Below are 20,777 nucleotides of genomic sequence, written 5' to 3'. Positions count from 1 at the left end.
ATTTTATTTACAAAAAAAGTTCTTAGGTTCAAAAAAACATTCAGTGAACTGAAAAAATGTGGTCGGTAATATAGGTATTTAGCTGTGTCACATGCCCTTAATTAACTGTAGACTATAGTTCACGGTATTCGAACGCTACAGTATATTTCCATTACTTTAGATTTTCTTCAGTAGATAAAGACAAGTTTCAGATACCATTCCTGCCTTGCCAACCTCGAGATCGTTTGCCAACTTAAGTGGTTCATGTCTGTGCTATGTTTTTATAATGTTCTTGGAAAGAGCCAATGTTGTTATAGAAACTTAGCACGGATATGAACCACTTTAGCTGTCGAACGGTTTCGAAGTCGGTAAGGTAGGGATTAGTATTTATAACTCCGGCACCCACCCCAGGATATCAAACGGTCGCATATTGTTACATATTATCAATCTAAGATCAAAGTGATCTATTTTTTCGAATTGAAAATCAATTTTGACACACTTAATATTTATAGAATAAGGAATGTTTTAGAAAATTTGGAATTTTAAGCTGGCAGAAAATTTCAAGTTTTCATATATTGGGCTATAAATCTCTATGGACCTGGAAATTCTTTTTTTTTTCTTTAAAAAAGTGGGTTTTTAGATTCACCAAGTTCCGCTTTTCCACTTCTGGAAGATTTACCACTTCTTAGGACTAACAGAAAATGTTTTAGAAAACGGGGAATATCATCTAAAAAAGATAAAAATTTTCCACTAAATAGTACTATTTTGAACCAAAAAAGATAAATCCAACAAAATTAGAACAGCTTAAGTAAATACTAGTGAATGAGAATGATGAAACAAGAAACCAAACAATTAATTTTCAGCAGACATTTAACTTTTAACCAAGTAGTCAAACTGCCGATCGAACAGATTATATTTAAACCAAACAGATATATTTTCTACCAAAAAGAAATTATTTATCTGGAAATAAAATAGTTACATTTTTACTTACAAAATTAGTTATTAACAAACATAATGAATGAAAACAAAAATAAATATTCAACAAAAGTCTGCAACCAAAAAAATTGAAAAAAATGTGTTCCACTTTGAACCAAGTAGTGGAATTTTTATCAAAATTGATGAGTTTTTAACTTAGAAGTTAAGTTCTCTGCAAAAAAGAGGAATTTTGCACAAAGTACAGCAATTTTCAACCATTTAGTTAATTTAAAAAGAAAAGAGTTCAACTTTCAACAACAAAAAAGCGAATTTTCAACTAAAGAAGTTAAATTTTTTATTCAAAAATTATATTTTTTAACAAAATAGTTAAATTTACAACAAAATAATTATTGATAAAAAAGTTCAACTATAAACGGAAAAATTAATTTTTAACAAAAAGCAAACCAATTTGTAACAAAACAGTTCAATATTCAAAGAAAGAGATGAATTTGTAAATAAAATGATGAATCTTCGATAAAAAAAACTAATTTTTTGTTTGTTAATAACATTTGATATTTTATTCAATAAATATTTTGATTTTCAATTAAAACAGTTAAATTCAACCAAAAAATGTCGAATTTTCAACATATTAGTAGCATTTCCAACCAAAAATTATTCGTCAACCAAAAAAGAAAAAAAAATTTCTTATTGAAAATTTAACTATTTGGTTGAAAATTCCTTTTTTTCTTGGTTGGAAATAAAGTTTTTCTACTAAAAATTTAACCGTTACATTTTTCATTGAAAATCGAACTGTTATGTTTAATATTATTTTTTTTGAAATTTAACAATTTCAGGTTTAATTAAAAAAAAATTTAGATGAAAATTCAACTATTTCTTGAAAAACATACTTTTTTAGATGAGAATGTAACTACTTGATTCAAAAATCTAATTTTTTGGTAGAAGATTATCTTTTTAGTTAAAAATGTATCTTTTTTAATGAAAATTCATATTTGCTTGTTCAAAAATTAACTGTTTTCTAAATCAGTAGAACTTTTAGTTTAAAAACTCAACTAATTTGTTGAAAATTAGTTTTTTTTGGCTTTTAAGTTCACTTTTTGTGGTAGAAAAGTCATCTTTATTGGTTGAAAATTAATCTTTTTTGGTTAATACGAGTATTTTTTGTTGAAATTCTACTGTCTTCTAAAAAATTCGTCCTTTTGACTTAAAAATTATTATTTGTTAAATAAATGTTTATATTTAAAATTAATTTTGCCTAGTAAATTAAAAATTTTTGTTGAAAATTTAACTGCCTTCTAAAAAACCCATATTTTTGTTGTGATTTTTTTTTAATAAACTTTTTAATTGGAAAGTAATTTTTGTTGATTGGAAATTAACTTTTTTCCTACAAATTCTATTGTTTTCTACAAAAATCCATCGTTTTGGCTTGGAAATTAGATTTTTTTTTAATTCAACTATTTGAATAAAAATTCACCTCTCTTTTTTGAAAATGGTCTGTTTTGTTAAAAATTCATTTTTGTGTTTAAGATTCCTCTGTTTTCGAAAACATTAATCTTTTTATCTTCAAAACTCAACTCTTTTTTTTTTAATTTGTCATTTGGGATAAAAAATGTATATATTATGGTTGAATATTCAAATATTTGTTTAAAAATATAATGTATAACGACTGGAAATCTTAGAAATTTTAAACTAAATATTTAATGTTATAGAAAATTATGAATAACGTCTTAGAAACTTAGCACTGACATGAACCACTTGAGCCATAAAAAGTACTTGAAGTCGAAAGGTCGTGAGAACAAGTGTTATTAAAATGTCTATTTAGTTACAAATTCTACTATTTAGTTTTAAAAAATTCAGCGCTTTGTTTAAATGCAACTGTTTTGAATTAAAAAATAAATCTTCTTGGTTGACAATTTATATCTTTGGTTAAAAATTAATTTTTTAAATGAAAATTGAGCTACTTCATTTTTATTTATAAATTTATATTTTTTATTTGAAAATTCTTTGGTCAAAATTAAACTATTTGATTAAAAACGCCTTTTTTGGTTTGAAAATTAATAAAATGTAAATATTCGGTCAAAAATCGACTTTTTTGTTAAAAAATAATCGTCTGGGTTAAAAATTCATCTTTTTAGGTTTAAAAGTAAACCTGATTGTTAATAAATTCTACTTTTTACCTTGAAAACTCATATTTTGGTCGAAATTCGTCTTTTTGGTTTGGAAATTTATCTTATGTGATAATCAAATTCAAACTATTTATTTTAAATTTAGATCTTTGTTAAAAATGTATTTCTTTTTTAAAAAATTCATTTTGTGGGCTTAAAAATTAATGTTGATGTTGTTGAAAATTCATCTTTCTTGGTCGTAAATGATCTTTCAGGTTAAAAATTCATTTTTTAAATTTAAAATTAAACTATTTTCAAGAACATTCCACTTTTTAGTTTGAAAACTTAGCTCTATTGTTCAAAATTCGTCTCTTTTGTTTGGAAATTCAGCTATTGTTTTGGTAAAAATACTGTATTACGCCATGATATACTAGGAATTTTAAGCTTCAAATTGAATATTCTAGAAAATTACCAGAAACTTTATAGAAACTTAGTACGGACATGAACCACTTGAGATGTAGAAAGTTCTCGAACTCGGTAAGGTAGGAATTCGTATCCAGAATTTTCCCGGTCTCTCTACTCTCTTCTTTATGTCGCAAGGAGCAAAGATATGTATTTTCAGGGAATTTTGAGATAAACAGATTACAAAAGTACTATATCTATTGCCTTGATTGCGGAAATTCAGCTTGAATGAAGAATCATAACAAGGAAGGGTTTTCAGCTGACTGAGAAACGGAAACAGTGCTTAATTAACTGTGCGAATATCCACTCTTATAGACTATAGTTGACGGTATTCGAATACTAGAGTATATTTGTATTTGTTGGCGCACTTCCAAAACATGCTGGTGGTTTGGGTGGTTTGTACGCCTATTTGGCTATAACTGGTTACGAGACATTCAACGGCTGCCCGTATCCATAGAAATCCTTCCAAGTGTTTGTCCAGTGAATATGGCTATATTCGGCTTCACTCTCGAAATTGTACAATCTCAGCGATTTACTCTACCGTGACATTTTACTCTACTCTTTTCATACACAAAAAAATGATTTACTAATGAATTGAAGGAGGAACAGCAGCTTGTCAAACTGAACCAGATTTGAGAATAGATTTCAATAGCAAAAAATTGTTCATACAAAAGGCTTTTCAAAAAAAGTCATCCACCTAAAAAAATAATTTTTAACAAAAGAATTCCACTTTCAACAAATTAGTAGAATTTTTACTTTAAAAAAATGAATTTTTAACTTTAGATAGTAATTTTCTAACACAATATGTGCGTAAATTTTCAACTAAGTTATTAAATTTGTAACAAAGCAGTTTAACTTTCAACCCAAGGGAACGACTTTTCAATAGAAGAATGAGAGATGTATTTTTAATTAAAATTATGAATCTTAAAAAAAAATTTTTTAACCCTTTTAAGGACAGGCTTAGAACCAATTTAATAAAAATTCAGTGATAATTAATGATCATTTTCTGATCAACTTTTTCAATCAAATTAATTTTTTATTTTTAATATTTCCTCGGTGAAAATATTGAAACTTGCTCAGCTGCAACAGTTATCGTTAATAGATTAATAATAGTTTATATTTCTACAAAAAAATACGATCAATTTTTAACCAACAAGAAAACTCAACTATTTTTCGTTCAAAGTGAATTGTTTTTTATTAAAAAGTTTATCATTGTATTCTTCGGTTAAAAGTCATCTCGTTTTGTTAAAAATGCTAAGATTTGATTAAGGAATAAACTATTTGATTGAAAATCCGTTTTTTGAAGTTGAATATTTTCTTGATAATTCATTTTTTCTTGTTTGCAAATTACAATCGCTATTATTTTTATTGAAGATTTATTTGAAGATTCGTCTTATTGGATTGAAAATTCATCTCAGTACAAATTTTGTCGTTGAAATATTAACTTTTACATTTTCCTTTGAAAATTGATGTTTTTTAAAAAAAATTCAACTTCTTGGTTAAAAGTTGAAAGTTTTGGTCAAAAATTCCTTTTTTTTTTGTTTTTGTAGGACGTTCATGATTTCAGTTAAAAATTGAAATATTTTGTCATAAGTTTTATTATTCCATTAAAAATTGAACTTATTTGTTGAACATTTGTCTTTTTTTTTATAAAAAATTCCTCCTTTTGATTTGAAAATAGGAATGTTTTTGATTGTTGAATTTTTTTTAAAGTTCGGCCATTTCATTAAAAATTTGTTATATTAAATACATAAATCTGTTTTGCTTGAAAATGAAACTATTTTGTTAAAAAGTCATCATGTGTCCTCGAAAATTCACCTGCTTTATGGAAAATTCTTCTTTTGTATTGAAAATTTATTTTTCTTAGATTGAGAAATTATTTGTTGAAAATTCATCTTTCTGCATTTAGAAAACGATTTGGTTGAATGAACAACAATATTTTTGGTTTAACCATAAAGTATGGTTATTATATGGACAACAAAATATTTGAGTCACCCAACTAAATATTTTGGTAATTTTAACCAAATCTTTTAGTAGAAAGATTATTTGTTTGATTCAACAAAAAAATTGTATTGTATTAATTAAATTTTTTTTTCGAATCATTAAAAATTTGTCTAATTAAACTAAAATTGTATGTATATCCAAGGAAACAGTTCTTTTCGTTTAGGATTTTTTTTTTAGTTTGGGTTAAAGAGAAAACTGTCTTCTAAAAAATTGGTCTCTCTAATAATAGTCTTAAAAATAGGGAAGTATTAGAGGTGAGAGGAGGGGAAGGAAGGTAGAGGAGATGAATATAGGGCTGTGCTGAGGAAACGATAAGAAGGAAACTAGGGGAGAAGAAATAGTGGAATTAAGAACAGAAGATTTAAGGGAATGTGATGCAAATGAGAGGGGGGAAACGAAGTAGAGTAAGTGAATATAGGGACAGTAACAAAAATGGAAAGGCAGTAGAGAAATTTAAGAGAGAAGACGAAAGAGCCGTGGATACGAGGGGAAGGGAAGTGAGGATGGCATTGGAGTTAATGGATGAGGGTGTGAGAGGAATTACTAGAAGTGAATGGCCGGTAAGGCAAGTAGTGGGAGTGAAGAGAGTGGTGGGAGGACAGGAAAAGGACACTAGAGAAAATTAATATACTGGTGTGGAGGGGAAACGACCAAAAGGGAATTATGTGAGGGGAAGTAATGGTATTGAGGGTCGAAATTGTAAGGGAAAGTATTGGAAGTGAGGTAAGGGGAAAGAAGTAAAGTAAGTCAATATAAAGAAAGTGACAACAATGGAAGGGCAACAGAGAAAATGAAGAAAAAAGATAAAAGAGGAGAGATTAAGTGGGGATAAGAAGTGAAGGTGCTAGTTGAGTTCATGGATTGGGCTATGACAGGCAGTATTGAAAGTGCGGAGACGCAGAGGGAAGTAGTGGGAATTAAGAGAGTGGAATGATGGGTGGGAAAGGTAAGTAGAGGAAATTAATATAGGGGTGTGGAGAGGGAAAGATGTGAAAGGAATTGGGGAAGGAGAAGTGGTGGAATTGGGGACAGAAGATGTAAGGGAAACTATTGAAAGGGTAACGACGGAAGCGGAAGTAGAGGAAATGAATATAGGAAAAGTGAGGAGAGGGGAATCGCAGTATCGAAAATGAAGAGAGAAGATGAAAGAGAATATAATACGAGGGTAAGGGAATAAAGGTGGTAGTGGAATTAATGGATGGGGTTGTGAGTCAAAGTATTAGATGTGATAGTGTTGGAAGGGAAGTAGTGTGAGTGAAGAGAGTGGGTTAGGGGCGGGGTTATAATGACAGGGAAGTAGAAAAGGAGATGAAGAGAGAGGTAAAATACAAGGAGAATGGAAGCAGGGGAGAGTAAGGGAAACGAGGAATGTAGGAGTAAGGAGAGTTGGTGAAGGAGATGATGAGATAGGACCGCATAGTATCAGATAGGATAAAATAGGATTATTTAAGGAGGAGGGGGGATATTTTAACAACCTTATTACCGTCCTTATAGACTTGATGTAGTTCTTCAACGAGCCCAGACTGTCTTTGACATTTTAAATGTTTTAATAGGTAATTTTCTTTCTTTTATCCAAATTTATTTACAGTCAAGGACTTTATTATGCTCTTTCTTTGACTTAGAAATTAAATCTCTTATAAATATTTAAAGAAAGAGACTTTCAATCTTCATAACATATTAGTGCCAATCCCAGCTCGTCCGAGACTGAGTTCTATACTTTTTGCAGGAGAAATTTTTTCCGTATGCATGTGCATTTTTCTCGTATGCGAAGCAATTTTTTTCTCACTCGATGGATCTCGCGTATGCAAATAGAGCTAAATTAGAGAAGGAATTGCGACGCCAGGCAATTATTCTCGAGCGAACAATAGACACCGATCATTCAGGTATGCATTGTATGTTTCCTTATGATCTCAGGTTTATACTTGGTTTTTAATCAAAATCAGGGAAGGGTTTTGTTGCAATCGATTTCTTTAAAGCTCATCTAACTTACTTTGCATTTAAAAGTTAAAAACATCTGAGCAGAAATTAGTTATTTTTTATTTTCTGCACTATTTAGTAAATAAAGATTTCAAAATAAGTAATTTTTTTGAGAAGCGAAAAAGCCTTCGGTAAAATCGAAACAACTATTTAAAGACAGAATCAAAATCTATTGTCAAGATAAAGTGTGTTTGAATGGAAGTAAAAAAAAAGCTTGATTAAAAAAAAAATGATCCAGGATCGAGAAAATGAATATGGAACGAATGAAAAATAAAAAATGTTCCCGACGTTTCACGTAACTAAATACGGTCAACAAATTTTTATGCTGATTTTGATGAACTGCCTGAGATAAAATTTAGGCTCGAATTTAAGCATTCGAAAACTTTAAACAAATATATCTTTATTCAAAATTTTTATTTTGTATAAAAATTATTTTTCCCTGGAATTGAAAAACTACACACGCACTATTGATTTTTTTCTGGCATTACGAACAAATTATTTTTAAAAACTTTAAACAATGCCTCACCATTGAGAAAGTCGGTTGAAAATTTTCAAATTTTGTTGAATTTTTTACGTCTACTGAACACATTATTCGTAAAAAATAGAAAACAATGTAGCTTGAAACCTAAAAATATGTACGTGATTTCTATGTTTATTAAAATGAGCATCAAAAAATAAAAAAATATTTTTTACAACTTTATCTTATTTTCTCCCATACAATTTTTGAAAAAAATTACATTTATTTCCATAAAAATAAATAGAAATAAAAAAAAGCTTTTTTTCGAATTTGTTCGCAATTCTGAAATTAAAGTTTGCATGTATTGCAATTTTTTCTTTGTTATCCGCGTTTGAAGACATTTCTCTTTAAGCAAGAAAGAAGGTTGTGGGAAGTAAAAAACATCTTGAGAATTCGAAATCTCCAATTATGAAGTCTGATTACTCCCAGGATGCAAAAACTCCATTATTTTGCATTTATTCCTGAGTTTAATTTTAGGACTCAACGATCTCGGGGATAGTCGATAAATCTCATAATATAAAACACAGACAGATGAATATCTTTTTTGCTTCTTAATTAAAATTGACATTCAATGGTCAGCTTCTTATTCCATTTGAAATCTGTTTTTTTTTTTCTCCAAAATTTGAATAAATTATGCGCCTTTTTTAATCCTACTGCCCCCCCCCCCCCCCCCCCCCCCCCCCCCCCCCCCCAACACATACATTCTATATGTATAACAATTTAATACATGCATTTTTAAGAGATTTACAAAATGAAAACAACAAAAAATCAATAAATAGAAAAATTCATATAGGGGACCTCTAAATTATGTTCGATTTTTAACTGTTTATAAAATAATTTCTTTACTAAAAACGTGCAGCTTAGGCTAGTGTATGTGTTTAAATTCGAGAACCATATTTTTTTGGCTTTTACAATGAATGAGCCTAAAATGTGCACTCTAAATTTAATTCAGTCAAAGTTTGACTGCATAAATTAATCAAGCATTTTTTAACTGAAAAATCAATCATTCCAACGGAGTACACAATCATTCTAACTTTATTAAAGTCCTACATTATAATAAATGATGAAAGTTAAGCATAATTGACTGGTTCACATGTTGAAAGTTACAGATTTGACAAATAAAAATGACTGATTTGTTTAAAAAATCTAAGACGACTGCTTTATTTAGTGAAAATTACTGATTCGGTCACTGGACGTTACTAATTAAATCAATTCGTCTGTACTTGTGAAAAAAGAATCTTCTTGGTTTAAAATTCATATTTTTGTGCATCTCGACGGTTTTTTTATTAAATATTACTAACTTTTCGGGTTAAAATAACACATTTTTACATTCTCATCCCAATGAGAAGGTATTGGTTTTATGTAAAATTTCACTTTGTCGATTTTCATCAAATCTCCACGTTTTTAAACCCACTGAGTCAGAAAAAACAATTTTTACGAAGGTGTTTGCCTGTCTGTCTGTAGTCTGTATTCTGTAGGCACGATAACTTTCGAAAAATTGATCAGATTTTATTCTGGTTTCGCACACTTTTTTGAAGCCTAAAAAGAAAGAACAAGTTCGAAAACCAGCTATTTTAAATCAAAATTCAAAAAGTGAGCAGGTTTTGAAATTTTTAAAACCACATTTTTTCGAAATTTCAAAATTCTATGAACGTTTATTCATAGTACTCAGAAACCCAAACAATTTATAATAATGACTTTTTTCTATTGAAAGAAAATGATCAGATTTAGAGCATTTTCAAAATCGAAAAAAAAACTAAAATGAACATTTTAAGCCAAACAACGTATCATATGAAAAAAAGTCAAGGAAAGAAAAACGTTGCTTTTTGAAACCCCTACAAGATTATGATAACAACTTTTTTAATTTGGTCGAAAAGTTGAACATTACAAATTTGATCGTACCAAAAATAATGAAAAATCCAAAAACTCCATTTTTTTGGTCAAACTATGCAAGATACGAAAAAAATTAAAGAGCTCAAATTCAGCGCCCTGGAAAGACCTACAAATTTATAATAAATCACTTTTCGATAGGACGCATAGTTTTTGTTTTTAGCCGTAAAAAACAACACTAAAAATAAAAAAATAAAACATTTTTGGACTAACGACACAAGCTACGAAAAAAATAAGACAAAATTTGTTCATTCAAAAAAGAGCTATACTTTTTGATAGGACCCGTAGTTTTTGCTTTAATCGTGAAAAATAACATTTAAAATAAAAATATTGAAATTTTTTGGAAAAAAAACGATAAAGGCATGAACTAAGATTAACAGACATAAGTTGTTCGCCTAAGAAGATCTTTAAATTTATAATTAATCATTTTTCGATAAGACGAGTAGACTTTTTTTCAATCGGAAAAAATAAGATTAAAAATAAAAAAATAAAAAGGAAATAAAGAAAGAAAATAAAAAGGAAAAAAAGACGAAAGAGGACATAGGACCGTATAGAGGATCCTGTATTAGACCCAATTTATGCATATTATGAATTGTAATGATATACATTTATTTAAATGATACATATTTCAGTGTAGCTTAGAATCCAATTTAAAGCAACATTAGAAACAAATATAAAAATAATCATGATACATACAATTTGCTCTTTATTTTGCAATTTTTTAATAAGCAATCTCAGGCAGGGTTTCATAAGAAATGTATTATATTTGATGCAAAAGTGTTGTGTACAGTGTAGACAAGTTGGCATGTTGAACAAAATCGAGTGCGAAGCACCAGATACGTGATGAGAGTGTGTTCGTTAAAGCCGAAAGAGCTTTTACAAAAGAGAGTTCACAATCACAAAATTACAGTTGTTGGTTCGTTGACCTTAGATTTTAAAAGGTCTGTATACGAATGTCTGTGTTCCGTAGATGCACTCAAACTCTCGAACTAAGCTCTTTTAACGAAAGAGCATTCACAATCACAAAATTTTTGAGTCTTAATTTTAAAAGGTTTGCGCAAGAATGTGCAAAAATATAAAGACGCAGCGCGAGAACAAACAGTCGCGCGCTCAAGGCGCGCTCCAACTTACAGATTTTTTAAAATGAGAATCAATATTTTTAAATTAAAAATGCAACTACTAGGTTTGACTACTCAACTAATTGGTTATTTTAGGAATGAAATTCAATATAAAAAAATATTAATTTTAGGCCAGTGAACCAAAATAATTAACGTCAAATTATTTAATATATTTTATCTGGTTAACCCCATGACATTAAAAATGATAAAACGTTTGAATGTATGAAAAAAAAATCTTATAAGTCTAAGGAATTAACTCGAAATTTAACTTTTAGGGGTTCTTAAGAAATTAAGCATAGTATGATAAAGGCATCAGACCGGCAATCTGGAAAAACCTGGGTTCGGATCTCAGCGGAGCTTTTTAGAGCAATTTTTTCACAATCTAGATATGAATATAAATGTTAAAAAAATATTAATTTTAGAGTAGCAGATAAAAAAAATTAAATTCAAATTTTATTATTATCGTTACAAAATTAATTTCTTTGGTTTAAGATTCATAATTTTAATTGCGAATTCATCTTTTTCAGTTCAAAGTTCAAATACTTGGTTGAAAGTTGAACTACTTGGTTTTTAGTTGTAGATTTGACTATTTGGTTGAATTGTCATATATTTTGTTAAAAATTCGTCTTTATAGATATAAAATTAGAATTCATTCTTTGATTAATCACTCATAATTTTAGTTAATAACTCATCCGTTGGGTTGAAGATTGAACTATTTTTTATGAAAGATCGTTTTTCTGTGGTTTAAAATTAATCTTTTTTAGTTAAATATTTACCTATTTGTTTGAAGATTCAATTATTTTATTGAAAATTCATCGTTTTTGATTGATTTCGATTTTTTGTTTAATTAAAGTCTTTTTTCGTTAAAATATCAACTGTTTTTTATTTTTAATATTTATTATTATTTGAAATTTCAACTATTACAATTTTTGCTGCGTATTTACATTTGGCGATTCAAAATAATATGTATCAAATGAAAATTGAATTAGTCAATTTTTTGTTGTAAATTGATCTTTTTTAGTTGCAAATTAAACTATTTGATCGAAAATATTTGCATTTTTTTAAAACTAGATGGCTGAAAGTTGAACTGTTCTTTTTTTTTCTAAATTTTGTTTGTTTGTTAATAATTCATCATTTTAGTTAACAATTAATTTTTTTGGTTGAACATTTAACTATTTTGTTGAAAATTCAATTTTTTTGAACAAAATTCTTGCATTTTTTTTAAAAATCATCTTATTCGGTAGAAATTCCATGCTTTTCGGTTGAAAATTCCAATTCTTGGTCACAAGTTGAATTATTCTTTCAAATCAATATTTTTATTGAAAGATTCCTCATATTAGTTGAAAAATCAGATATTTTTTTCAATATTTAACAATTTTGTTGAAAATGTGTTGTTTTTTTCGAAGAATAAATTTTTGAATTAAAAATTAAACATTTAAAGGTTCAGTTGAAAATTGATCTGTTCTACTTGCAAATTTGGTTGAAATTTTCCTGTATTTTGTTGAAAATTCGACTTTATTGATATCAAGTAAATCTTCTTGAATGGAAATTCATCTTTTTGTTAAATTCACTGTTTTTATTTGAAATTATAATATTTTTTGTTTTTAAATGTCAACTCATAGATTTTTCGTTATGTATTCACATTTTTTGTTAGAAAATTAATTTTATTAAATAAAAACTGAACTAATCCATTTTTTGTTAGAAATTGAATTTTTTAGTTTGAAAATCAACTATTTGGCCGAAAATTCTTGTATTTTATTGAAAATTTGTCTTTGTGGTAGAAAATTAATTGTCTTGGCGGGAATTTTTTTTTGTCTTGTTTAAAAATTCAACTGTGTGGCTGAAACATAAACTGCTTTCTTAAACATTCATTCTTCTGGGTTCATCATTTTAGTTGAAACTTCATCTGTTTGGTTGAAAATTTAACTATTTTGATGAAAGTTCGATTTTTTTCTTGTTGAAAATTAATTTCATTTATTTTTTTCTTTTGTTTAATGATTCATCATTTCAGTTGAAAATTCAATCCTTACCTCTCAAAAATTTGAATGAAGTTGTCACCTTTCTTTGAATAATTCCATACATATCACAAACTGGCCCTCATCTGAAAACTCAGCTTTCTCAAGAAAACTCGCCGAAAGAGATCCCAATAGAGATTTCGTTTTGAAACATATCATTCAGTCTGACACGATTTTCCGTTTTTAAATCCAGAGCCCTTTGGAGGTCGTTCGCAGTTCAGCGGTTTTTCCTTTCAACCTGCAAAATGCATTTCGCGGATGGATAGTCTCAACTAGGCGGAAGAAAGAGAAGAAACGGACGTCTGCTAATGGTCGCTTTGCGATATGGAGGCTTCGCAAATATTAGACCAATCCGTACCTTCATTCCTTCTCGCTCACGAGCAAGACGATGTTTTCATTTAATATCCTTCTTGAATGCAACCTCGTCTCACATCTTGCATTCAGGGAAAAGATTGCGAGTGTCATTTTCCGTGACTACTGAGAGATGTCGCCTTTGAGATAGTGAACCCTGTCAGGAAGCGCACAAGACCGTGGCTGCTATACTCTACAGATGCCATTTTTCCTGACCCAGGAGATTACCAAGCATGCTGCATATTACCCAGGCGAAAAATTCGTTGCTGGCCACAAAATAAATGGTGCAAGGGAAATGAAGACTGCGAAAGGTACAGAAACAATTTCGGATCAAAGAAATCTCTGAATACTAAGAAGAGATTAAATTAAAAAAAAGAAGATAATTGAGTTTTCCAACTCTCCCACCTCCCCTTATTAATGTCCACTCTCCTCTTCTATCCTATCAGGTCCTGTCCGATCCTATCCTTTCCGATACTCTCTCCCTATCTTATTATCTCCTCATCCCACCTCTACCTGCTTCGCTTCTCCTCGTAACCCGCTCTCACTCTATCTCTGCATTCGCTTTCTCTGATTCTCTTTCCCTCCCCTCTGTTCTAACACTTCCTTTCAAACTTCTCCACTCAGTTTCACTACTTTAACTTCCCTCTTCTCTCCTGCCCTTATTTCCCCTCTCTTCACTTCTTAAACTTTTCTTCTCCTCCCACACTTCCAATACTTTCCTTTACTTACGCATCTCTCAATTAAACTACTTTCTCTCCTTACAGTTCCCTACTTTCCCTTCTGGAAATAATAGTCCTGCACGATCTGATTCTATCCTATCTGTTACTATTCAGACCTATATCATAGTCGAAGCTACTTATCTAACCGCTATTTACCTTGCCGCTTTCCCTAAATCTCGCTCGAACTCTTCTCCCACCACGACCGCCACGACTGGGCATCCGAGAATTGTTCCGCTCGCTATTTACGTTGCCACCAATGGTTTACGTCTTTTAAGGCAACTTTAAAGTGCAAGAAGTCATTATATGCTTTGTTAATGAAGCTTATAAAAGAATCTCGAAATCATAATATTTATGTTTTATGATAATTTCTTTGTCACATAGGATAACCTCAAGAGCAAATTGTATTAAAGGTTCATCAATAATTCGTAAATACTAACCTATTTTTCAGTTTATTCCGCGAGAGAACGATGTGCTCACCATTTTTTGGAATCAAATATGAGATAATCACTTCCACAATATGTATTCTGAAAATCGAACTTTCTCTGTTTGTAAACACTGATCCGTGAGCGGCAACGTACGTAGCGTGCGAAACAATTCGCATTAAAGACCACGCATCAAGATTAGACTCGACAGTGGGGGAACATCGTTTCCAGGAAAATTACTCCCCTATGGTTCAGAAACTGAACCCTTCTTTCCCTTTAAGTCCCATCCGATCATCTTCCATCCTCTCTCTTTCTTTCTCTTTACTTCCTCTACTTCCCCACCCCTCGCTTCTAATGCTTCGTGTCACAACTCCTCTCATCAATTCCAATGCTTCCTTTCCTCTCACCTTCCTAATTCTTCTCCCATACTTCCTTTTTTCCATAACTTACACCACTCTCACTAGCTCTTTCATCATTCCTCATACTTTCCTTTTCATCTCGTCACTTTCAATTCATCTCTTGACAGCTTCTTCCTTCAATCTTAAAATTTACAACCTCCTCACTTCACTTCTCCTCGTATTATTATCCATTCTCTTCACCTTTCTTCACTTCCTTTAATTCAAATCCCCTCTAATCACTCCTTACTTCCCCTGACTCACTTCCCTGTCCCTAGTACTCTCCACAATTCATCGATGTGCACTTTCTCTACTTTCCTTCCCTGCGCCTGACAATTTATACTTAATTTCACACTTCTCCCGTTAATTACACTACTGCCCTTCTCAAATTCTCGACCCCTTGAATCCTCTCGTAACCCTTCGTATCCTCTCCAATCCCTTCCCCTACCTTTACTAGCTCTACTTCCCTTCCCGTAACCAAAATTCTAGAAAACTCTTCTAAAGGGTTCTTAAGAACCCTTAGAGCCTCACCCCACCCTCATCTCCACCACTTCCCCTCTCATACTTTTCTTCTTCTGTAACGCCCCAAACCTCTACTCTTTTCACTCCCTATACTTCACTTCTCATTTCCCCACTTCCAATACTTCTTCTGACATCCCTCCCTTCAATTCTACTACCCCATAACTCCGTTTCCAGACGAAACCCTTTTCTCTTTTTACTTCCTCTACTTTCACCTATTCTAAATCCCTCCCATAGTATCCCCTCCCTTCTCCTATATTAAGATCCTACACTTCTTTACCCCACCCCTCACTTACAATACTTCCGCTCACAACTTTTATTCCAGATTCCAATACTACCCCTCCTCTGATTTCCATCCAGTCACATCCCCTTCCTACTACTTCGCTTATCCTACCCTTATTTCTAGTATTTCCGCTCATAGCCGCCCCTCAAATCCACTATTGCCCCTCTCTATATTTCCCTACATTCCTTTCCGAAAAAACGAAGGAAGGCTGGACACCGGACCGAAACTATAAGGGGTCTCTCAAAAACTACGTTAAGCTCTTTTTAACATATTTTCCACTTCTACCCTTCTTCGTCACAGATCATCACGCAAAGATGAAACCTTCCCGCATGACGTCACAAATACAAAGTCAAAAAATTCTTAGGTTGACGCCTAAAATAAACTACAAAACTAAAAATAAATTCTTACAAATAAAATTAATTTATAGGTATATTGATTAATTATATACCAAAAGAGGTTAGGTTTAAAAAAGATTAATTATCTACCAAATGAAAAGAATTTTTAATAAAAAAAGTTCAGTTTTAAATATAAAATGTCCAATAAATGAACTTTTAAAGAAAAGAGATGAATTATAAACAAATTTCTGATCTTTCAACCTACAAATGATAAATTTCAATCAAATAGTCGATTTTTGTAAACAAAAAACAATTAACTTCAACTGCAAACAGTTGCATTTTTAAACAAATAGTGAACTCTTCAAACTAAAAAGACAAATTTATTTAGAAGACAGTTGAATTTTCAACCGGGAACTTTTCTACTAAAAAATATGAATTTTGAAACCAAAAAGACAAATTAAAAAAAAAAATTAAGTTTTAAAAAAAATAGTTGAGATTGTAACCATATATTTCACTTTACGACCTACAAATATTAATTTTCTATAAATGGTTGAATTTAAAAAAAAATGTATTAACTAAGCAATTCAATTTACAACCAAATAGTTTAACTATCAAGCACCAGGGAGGAATTTAGCACAATATAGTCGAATTTTTTAATAGAAAATATTAAACTGCAAACAAAAACAGTTGCAGTTTTAACCAAATAGTTCAATTTACAACCAAGAAATTTTATAACAAAAAATATGAATTTTCAATCCAAACAAGATCCAAAAAATAACAAATAAAAAAATGGATTAAATTGTCAATAAAATATGTTGAATTTGTAACCACGTACAAGAATTCTCGACATCCAAAGAGTAATTGTCAATTAAATAGTTTAATTTTCAAGCCAAAAAGATCAATTTTCTATTCAAAAAGACACATGCACCATTAAACAGTTAAATTCCCATAAAAATGATGAAATTTTCAATTATAAAGTATCATCCAAACAAAAGAATTTTTAACAAAGACGTTCAGTTTCCCAACACTAGTTGAATTTAAATTTTAAAAAAATTTCGTTTTTAGTAAGAAACAGGTGAATTCAACCAAAAAGACGAATTTTTTATAAAATAGTTAAATTCTCAACCAAAACAAAAATTTTTCTAAATAAAAGTGTTAAATTTTGAACCAGAAAATATTTTTTGGCCTTGAGATTTGAAAAATTTCAAAGAAATGATCTAAAAAAAAGGACTAAAAGGAAAGGATAAAATACATCAATTTTCAACCAAAGCGTTAAATTTCCAACCAAAAACGATCACTTTGCAACTTATAGAAGAATTGTTAAATATTCAATTAGGAAAATTAATTTTAGAAGAAAAAAACAAATATTGAACAAAATATTTAAATTATGAACTAAAGAAATGAATTGTCAACTAACAAAAAAATTAATTTTTAACAAAGTAGTTAAAACTTCCAACCAAGCAGTTACATTTTCAATTAGGAGGTTAATTTTTTACCAAATGGACTCATTCACGACAAAATATACAAACTTTCAATCAAATTGCTTAATTATCAATTAAATTGAAGAATCTTCAACAAAACATATGGATTTTTAACAAAGAAGTTTGACTTTCAAACAAGTAGTTGAATTTTCAAGATAAAAATATTAGGTCTCAGCGAAAAGATAATAGTTGATATTTCAATGGAGAATATATTTTTTAATTCCAGAACAGCTGAATTCAACCAAAAATACGCATTTTTTAATTAAATAAATTAATCCTCAACCAAAACAGGTTAATTTTAAGACGATGCATTTTCACACCAAGGCGGGGAAGTTTTAACAAAACAGTTAAATTTTTAATCATAAAGGACGATTTTTCTAGAAAGAAAGTTGAATTTTCAACTCAAAAATATGAATTTTGAACAAAAGAGTTAATTTTGAACCAAGCATTTGAATTCTAAACTCTAAATAGTTAGATTTCAATCAAAAATGGAATAGTTAAATTTTTAGTAGAAAAAATGGATATCCATCAATAAAAGAAATAATATTTAACAAAATAGTTCAATTTTTAAAAAAAAGATGAATCTTTATCTAACAAAATTAATCTTCAACTAAGAAGTTACATTTTTAATCTAATGCCAAGATAAATAACAATTAAAAAAAAATTTACTTTTAACTTTTTAAATTTATCTGGTATATCATCAGAGATTGTACCTTACCGACAGTAGTCGGTAATTTTAATTAAAAGAATTTACATAAAAAAACACACATTTTTAACCAAAGTGTAGAATTTTCAACTAAAAACGATCAATTTGTAGCAATAAAATGCGCCTTCTTATTAAATTACTTAAATGTTCCAAAAAACAGTGACAAGGGAAAATAATTGTATTTTCTTTTCGGGTTTGTGTAATTTAGTATGAATTTAAGCAAAAATTCGTGAAAAGCTCTTATTTAACCGACTGTATGTTATGCCGCACAGTGATAAATGTGGGAAAAAATTCGAACCATGTGATAATTTTAATCAAATAAAAACAAAAAAATTGTATTCTTCTCTAAAAATGTTATATTTAATATTTCCAGTGAGAGAATTGTTATAACTACCTATATAATTCTTTAAATTTTTATTGTTTTTTTTATTCAATGAAAATCCTGACATGCTGGAGTCATTCTGAGGATGGATTCGTATTCAGCGACTCAAAAAACGTATAGTACACCTAATCAACGCTATTTAGACAACCGAAAATATTTTGCAGACCTGCGTTATTTTTTAACAATTTCCACTGATGTTGAGGCAAGTCATTTAATGGTTAATTAAAAAATGTATGGGTAGTTATAATAATTCTCTCACTGGAAATATTAAATATAACATTTTTAGAGAAGAATACAAAAAATGTATTATTTGATTAAAATCAATTAAAATCAATTAAAATCAATTAAAAATTACCCACATAAGAAATTTCAGTTCTCTCTCTTTTTTTTTTAATTAAAGATGATGAAGGAAAATATTTTACATGAAAGAGTGAATGCTGACTTCAAATTATCAAACTAAATGTTGATACAATTTTATTTTTTGCTGAATTTTCACTTTTCCTAGGAGATTATCAAGCATGAATTATAAAAAAAAATAAAAAAAAACCTTGGCTAAATCACATCTTATACAAGTCTCCTGGATCTTGAGTAAAGCTAATCATTTTTTGGAATAGTATTCTTATGGTATTTTGAAGAAATTTAAAGGGTTTCAAAAGATTTGTACGCATATACGGAAGTTAATCAATTTCAACAAATTTTAACGAATTTCTAAGGGATTCAAGGTAATTAAAAAATGTGAAGAAATTGAAAGAGATTTCTAAAGATTTTCATTAATTGTTTACGATTTTTCAAATAAATACTAAGTAATTTAAAAGCACAAAGAATATATGAAAGTATCTGAAAGAATTATAAAAGATTTAAAAGAATTTCTAACGAATTGGAAGTCATTGAAAAATTCTAAGAAATTGAAAGAGACTTTAAAAGATTTCTAAGGATTTTAAAGCACTCAAGAGTTTTCAAGAGAATTTAAATATATGAAGGAATTTTGAGGGATTTAAAAATATTTGAAGGAATTTCGAAGAAATTAAAGGTACATAATATAAAGATTTTAATGGATTTAAAAATATTTTAAAGAATTTTCACAATATTTCAAATGGATACAAAGTAATTCAAAAGATTTCAAAGAATTTTTAAGCATGTGCGGGATTTAATTGAGTCAAGAGATTGCAAGGGATTTTGAAAGAATTTAAAATATATGAAGGGATTCTAAAGAATTTCTAAGGAATTCAAGGCGATGTAAAAATTGTAAGGAAATTAAAGGGATTTCAAAGAAGTTTTTTGAAAATTCATCTTTTTAGTCAAATTAATTCATTTTCTTAAAAACTTGTCCTTCTATTTTGACAATTCAATTATGTAAGTAAAAAATTGGTACATCTTTTTGGGTTAAATAGTCAACTGTTTTATCGAAATTCGGTTTGCCACCTTTAAAACTCAACAATTTGGATGATTTTTTTCATTCATAACTCAGAAGTCTTATTTGGTATAAAATTCAAACATTTTATTAGAAAATTCATATTTTTTTATTGAAAAGTTAACAGTTTTGTCCAAAAATCCTTTTCTCGGCTTGTAAATTCATCAATTTGGATGCATTTTTTTCTTTATTGACTGAAAATTCTTTATTGTTTGAAAATTCAACTCTTTTTTTGGAAATTTAAATATTTTGTTTAAAATTACCTTTTTTCGTTCAAAATTAACTTTTTGCCCAAAAAAAAACCGGATGTATTTCGACGTAAAACAATAAAAATAATTTGAAATAATCAAACAATTCACCTTGGATATACTCGAAGTTATATTTCCGGTCAAATAATAAATTTCAAAAACCCCATAAGACCACCCCTCCCACTTTTACCTGATCAAGTCCCAAGAGCCTTCACGCAAAACACTTCGTAAATTTAAAAATTTTAAATAAGCACATATATCACATTCAGAATTCTTCAAGTTATATTGCCAGTCGCATGATAAATTTTAAACACTGCATAAGACCACCCCTACCATTTTTATCTGAACAATTCCGAAGAGCCTTCACGAAAAAAGTTCAAAAAAATTAAATTTTTTAAATATTCTTCCACGTCGCCTACAGATAACTCCAAGAAGCATTCTCAACTGCATAATAATATTCTTTTCAAACCCTTAAACCACCCCTACCACTTATACCCGAACAAATCCCAAGAGCCTTCACGCAAA

At 29.3% G+C, this 20,777-nt stretch overlaps 1 protein-coding gene across 1 annotated transcript in view; it reads right to left on the bottom strand.

Moving 5' to 3' along the window:
- Positions 1-20,777, bottom strand: part of LOC117181397 (multidrug resistance-associated protein 7) — a 145,310-nt gene that overhangs the window by 5,736 nt on the left and 118,797 nt on the right. The window lies entirely within an intron of this gene.

The sequence above is a fragment of the Belonocnema kinseyi genome, chromosome 10, assembly GCF_010883055.1.
Source record: "Belonocnema kinseyi isolate 2016_QV_RU_SX_M_011 chromosome 10, B_treatae_v1, whole genome shotgun sequence".
Taxonomy (NCBI): Eukaryota; Metazoa; Arthropoda; class Insecta; order Hymenoptera; family Cynipidae; genus Belonocnema; species Belonocnema kinseyi.
This window is presented reverse-complemented; position numbering and strand designations above follow the sequence as displayed.